Here is a 6,000-nt window from a genome sequence, read left to right as displayed (position 1 = left end):
GCTCTGAGGACCTAGCCTGGCAGAAATATACATTTTCTTTAGAAATAAGATCTTAAGGTCCTTTTGAAGCTGATGGCTTTTTCTGCAGCCTTTCAGATGCATGGTGAGGTGTCCTTACCTGGTGCCATTATCTTTTTCTTTCTGTCTTCCTTTCTGTCTCCCAGCCCCCCGCATTCATTCAGAAAGGTCTTTTGTAAGTTGCTATTCATTAACTTCCCCTTCCTTGACCTGATTGTATACAGTGTTAACAAGATGGCTCTCAGGACCCTTGGGCATGGCATTGCTGTGTTTAAACCCTCCCTTACTTTGTGTCAGTGGTGGCAGCAGCACGTCTTCTGAGTGTCACCTTTTCCCAACTGGAGTGAGACCCGAGTTTCAGTGGTGAGAGGTTTTTCTCCAAGTCTCTGGGAGTAGCAGGGAAGGTGCTACAGGCTCTCTTAGGTGGAAGGTGTCAGGCAAAAGTAAGATAATGGCTGCTGTGTTGCAGTACTGGGTGCATCCTTTATCAAGCCCTTCAGCAGCAACACTGAAGGAAGACTTGCTTTCACACTGAGACTGACAATCCAAGCACAAAAAAGTAAGATCTAGTTTGTACATTTGCAACTCTTCCTGACGTCTCTGTTTAATCAAAGCTGTGCACCCTGCAGGCTTTCCCTGGAGTTCACTGCAGCTCCTGCCTTTTGTTTGAAGGAAATTTGTTTGGCTTAGCGTAAATATAACTTAGCCCTTCTGTGACTATAGCGAAGGCATCCTCCTTTAGTGCAAATGGAGGATACCTGCAGCAACAGCATCAGTATTGCCTACACTGTCTTCTGCTCTTGGGATGCTTGTGTGTCAATAAGGTCAGCGTGGGGTGGTGGTGTCCAGAGTGCTCTACCCAAACCGATGCCGAGGAGGGTGAAAAGGTGGCATATAGGAAAAGAACATCTACAGCGTGGCCAGGTACAGCTCTCTGGTAGCTAAATACATCCAGACCGCTAAACAGCATGTTAATGCTACATTTTGAGTCAAGGTCACACTCTGACAACCCACTCAGGCCCTAAGCTGAATTTCTTTGGAGACCTGCGTGTGTGTACTTGGATAGAAGCTTTATATTCACAGGTGAAGGATGCTTTAGGCACTTCAAGAGCAACTGAAGTTGGCAGTTCTGGGATTTTAAAAAGGGCCGCTCTGGCTCTGCTATCAGACCTTGTGAAACTGCTGCTTTTCCCATGATCTCAGAGGAGTGGGAAAGAGGGAATTGTTTCAGGTAGATGAGCAAAGGCTTTGATGCTAGGTGAGCTGTAAGTGTAGTTCTGCCATTGCTACCTTGCTTTATCACTTCAGGAGCATAGCTGTGCGTCACTCCCGTGTTCTTAGTGGCGGGGTGGTCATGCTCCGCCTGTGCAGACAGAGCCTTAGTGTCCTGACTGGTAAGGATGGGACTTTATGTCAACTTACATGGTGGGTTATCTCCAGGTAACCCTTGCGCTGTTCTGTGAGACCTACAGCCTCTCCCTCTTCAGCCCCAGGCCTGCAGCTGCCTGCCTATGGTGGGGAAAAATCTGGGCGCTCTCAGATTCACGCGCTGCCATCAGAGGGAGGCACGTGCTTCCTGAAAAGGGCTTTGGGAGACCCTCGACTGACCTTTAGTACTGGTAAACACATATTTTGTGCAGCTTCCACTCCAGGCCTGTTAGAGAGCAGCTCCCTACTGTAGCCACCGGTGCAGTCGGTTTTGGCAGCTGGAGTTGTCATTTTCCCCAGCTTAGATGTATTTAACAATTGGCTGCAGCAATGACTATTTAATTCCCTTGCTAACATTTCCAGGGCAGTTATTTTATTTTTTTTAAACCCTCTTGCTTCTGGAAATCCTGTAATCGAATCCAAGCTCTGTCAATCTAATTAGTTTTGAAGTGCAGCATCTCCATAACTTAGAGACCTAAATAAGCAGCTTAATATTAAAACCTAGCTCCTCTCCCAACACATAATACTGTTCTATATTCCCCCACAGAAGTTCCTACTGAACAACAGTCCGCTGTGATTGCTCTCCCTCTTTCCCTCGCTTAACCTCTCTCTTCTTTTCCCTGGCCTCTGCCCTCGCTGTGTCCATCGGGAACCGAAACAACCAGGCGCAACCCTCTGCTGCTCTGCTTCAGTCTTTCATGATGCTGCTTGCTTAAAAGATGCTGATGCTGCTTCGAATGCCCAGCGCGGAGAGTTCCGGGGGCGGTACGTAGCAGCTGCTGGTGCCATGCGGGACAGGAGCTGAGCCGGGCAGGGGGCTGTGTTGCCGATTGCTCAGTGACGTGATGGGGCCCTGCATGTGCTGCAGCAGGGGATCGCCAGGATTTACAGAGGGCAGGCTGCGCTGCCTCTGAGATGAGCCCCGCAGCCAGAGGAGCGTGGCCTGGTGCGGCACAGGGAAGGGCAGCTGCTGAGCAATGCCTCTTTGCTGAGGTGCCACATGCGCTGGCTCCTTCCTGGGGTGCTGTGAGGAGCTGGCAGGGAGGAGATGAATTAGCTCCCTTGGTGCAGCATCCCTCCTGGTCCCCAGTGGCACATTGTGCCCCTCCCTGAGCTTTCTGCCACCTGCAGTGAAGGTGAGATGTCCGGGGGTTTATATCAGAAATGCACTGTTGGCCCAAACTACTAAGACTGGTGTAGAAGAGTGAGGCTTTTCAGCCCTTTTGTGTAGGTAGAAGATTTAAAAATAAATAAATAAATAATAAGGGAAGGAGGTGGGCTAAGAGCACTTTTTATTAGGATAAGATATATAAGTCATGTGGTTAAGGCTCTACTTATGTCCCGCTGGCAGAGCAGGTTCAGAACAAGTGTGTTTGCCTGCTGCTGCCGCAGGGAAGCGGGAGTAACCCATCCCACTTCCCTGAAGGATTTTTGTATCTCTGCAGTGCCCTGGCCAATTTTGTTCTTGTTTGACTTTTTGCAGTAGAAATGATGATGCAAATGCGAGCAAACACCAGTTCACCAAAAAAGAGCTGTGGGCGTTCTCCTCCTAGGCCAGCCGTGGCTGCTCACTACTGAGAGCAGCTGAGTCCTAGAAAGCTGCAGTTGCCCAGGACAGGTGTTTCTCTGCTTCCCAGCCTGTTCAGCTCTTAGATTTCAGTTGCCTTTTTTTTTTTTTAATTTTAATGATTTGTTTCAGTTCCTGTACAATTGATACTGTGTTTTTTGGTGCAAAGCAATCGCAACAGCCTTTCTGTGCTGCTGTGGGTTTTGCTCATGAAGACCTTGTCCTTGCCGTGCATTGCAGCCACGTCCCACCAGGGCTCAGGACACACAGGATTTGAGTAACAGAAGCAGTCCTTCCCACCGCCATGGGAAAAGGTTGCTACTTTCCTCACTTTTGCAAGGCTTCCCCCTGTTTTCGTGGCTGCCTGGTTTCCCTGGGTGGTTTGGTTCTGCAGCACGTCAGTGGGGAGATCCTTATCCACTGAGATCTCTCTTTGCTCCAGCAGCCCAAGGTGAAAGCCCATGTAGCTGCAAGGCGAGCTCCAAGCAAAGCGAGCCTGGCTCCGGCAGCAGCTGGAGGATTTGGGCATTTGTGCTCTGTCAGGAGGTTTCTGCACATGAGAGTGTGCCCTGGGGATCGTGGCTGAGCCAGGCTGGCCTTGGGGAAGCCAGGCAGCTGGCCGGCTCCTGCTCCGTAATTGGGGGAAGTAACCAGCTGCCTTTGATGTCTGAGCTGGGCTGAGAAAACCTGACAGCAGACTTCAAAGTCTGTTGCGCCAGCTCCCCCGATTATCTGTAGGCTTCTGGTGCGTCCCCCAAGACTGCCAGCTTATCCCGGCTAATGCTGCGCTCTTCCCTGCATCCCGCCCCCCCGCCCCTCCTGGCTCCAGCCCCTAGTTTACAAGGCTGCAACCTCCATCCCTCCCTGTCCTTCTGCCCCTCCCTGTTTACTGTGAGTATGTGGCAATGGCATTTCTGGGCGGGGGATATGTCTCCTGAGATCTGTGAAGGAAAGGCCGAGGAGGCATTTTTGGAGAACTTGCACCCCTGGGCTGTATTCCCCCTCCCCGTTTGGTCACAAGAGCAACTTGAAATGCAGGTAGCTCTCTGCAGCTGCCCTTTGCAAAGCACTGAGGTGTTTACAGCCAAGCAGGCACCGTGTGCCTTTCCCCTCTGAAAAGCCTTTGGGGAACAGGGCTCCCATCCACACCGCTCCAGGGCAGGTTGCGCAAGCTGAAGGGCGAGGAGGGGCTGGGAGGAGAGGGCTGCGTTGTCTTTGCCCCCTTCAGCCTCTCTGCTGGGACCTTGCTGCCTCAAATTAGTGTCGAGCTCCTTTGCTTCAGTGCTTGGGGAGCCCCAGGGTGCTCATCTGTGCAAGCAGAGATGTGGAGGGCAGGTCATTGCTGACGGCAGGTTCGGATGGGCGTGAGGAAATGGTGGAGCCATGGGTCTGAGCAGAGTCCCCAGAGCTCATGCTCCTCCCAGAGCAGTTTACTTTCACCTGGGGTGTTGCATAGCAATGCCAAAAGCTCATGGAGGAACCCTCCTGTTTAAGAGTTAGGGCTTTTTTCTCCTAGAGCAGCCTTGGTAGTGTCTGGAAACTCTTTGTGTACAAAGTTGGATTTGCCCAAGGCGTGGTTTGAAGTCTGGTTTCCTTTGGAAGGTGGGATGGACTGTGCACTCTGCTGCAGTGGGTGGAAGCCAGCAACGAATGTGATAGCTGCGGGCAGAGGGAACCACAGCTGCCCTGACCCCAGGTACCAAAATGGTGCAAGGGCCCCCCCCCGCCATGGGGGGCCATATAGCCAGACGGGGATCTGGATTGCAGCCTATCTCCTATGCGTGCCTAATTGCTTTTGGGTCTCAGCAGTCTGTTCCCCCTAAAAACAAACGTTGACCATGGGGTCGCCCCCTTCATCCTCAACAGTTTCCTCCCTGCTGTGGCAGTGAGCCTACCTTATCCCCATCCTTCCCCAGTCTCCTTGCAGTGTGCAAGGCGAGAGTCTAGTCAGCACTTGTCTGTCCGGTAGATTTCCAAGTTGCCATGGATATTGCCAATTGCTGCTGTGGTCTTCTAGGTAGAGTCTAACTTCACCCTGGCTGCACTGGGCTTGGTAAAACTTCCCATGCTGCTTTTTTGGTGGTGTTTTCTGGAAAGCTTTGTCCCAACGTGTCTGAGCAGCACCCAAAAAGCGTGTCTGTAAAGGGAGCCAGGGGGGCAAGAGGAAGGAGAGTGGGTATGGAGGCATGCAATTAAAGATGGTCATCACCTGTGTGAAAGCCAAAGCGATCTGATCTCCAACCTTGTGATCTGGAGTGGGAGATGGTGGTATGCTGCTTGGATGTGCTGAGAGGTGGCCCTGCTGCTTGGGTGCTGGCAGTAGTCAGGCTGCGCCAAGGGTTAGAGGTCAGTAGCATTTAATCCCTGTGGCCCACCAGGGTGAGCTGTGTGGGCATATGCACTGCCTGGCTCCGAGGAGGCAAGTCCTCTGCTCCTCATAGGAACGGGCAGGGACCAAGAAGCATATTTCTTGGTGCTGTCATGGATGTGGTGCTGTCATGGTCGTGGACGTGCTATCCGAGAAGCATATTTCCCCCTCACTTCCCATCTGGTGTCATTCCCAGGAAAATAGGGTAAGGTGATCTTTCTCCCCATGGATTTGGCTTCCCTGATGTGGTTTCTAATGGCAATGCTGTCCTTGTAAAGGATTCTCTGATCCTCTTCCTTTACCCTGCCTTGTGTGGTTAATAGCCCTGCCATATGTCTGGTTGCACTTATTTCCCGGGGAAGAAGAGAGTAAGCCTTAGACTGTGCGGTCCCAGGAAGAGGGAGCTGTTGGTTTTGTCCACAGAGCATCAGCATTGCCTGCGATAGGGCTGGGCCAGGCAATCCTATTCTCCCCGGTTTCTCTATTGCAAATGTAAACAGCGACTCATGCATCATTAGAGTTGCAAGCTTGGAGTTAAACTGTCCCCGTGTGTGTGGTTATCTGCACACTGACTGTCGGAAGCTCACTGAGGTTGAACTCCAAGTTTCCTTTCCATTTA

This window comes from Chroicocephalus ridibundus, chromosome 1 (genome assembly GCF_963924245.1).
Source record: "Chroicocephalus ridibundus chromosome 1, bChrRid1.1, whole genome shotgun sequence".
NCBI classification, from domain to species: Eukaryota; Metazoa; Chordata; class Aves; order Charadriiformes; family Laridae; genus Chroicocephalus; species Chroicocephalus ridibundus.
This window is presented reverse-complemented; position numbering follows the sequence as displayed.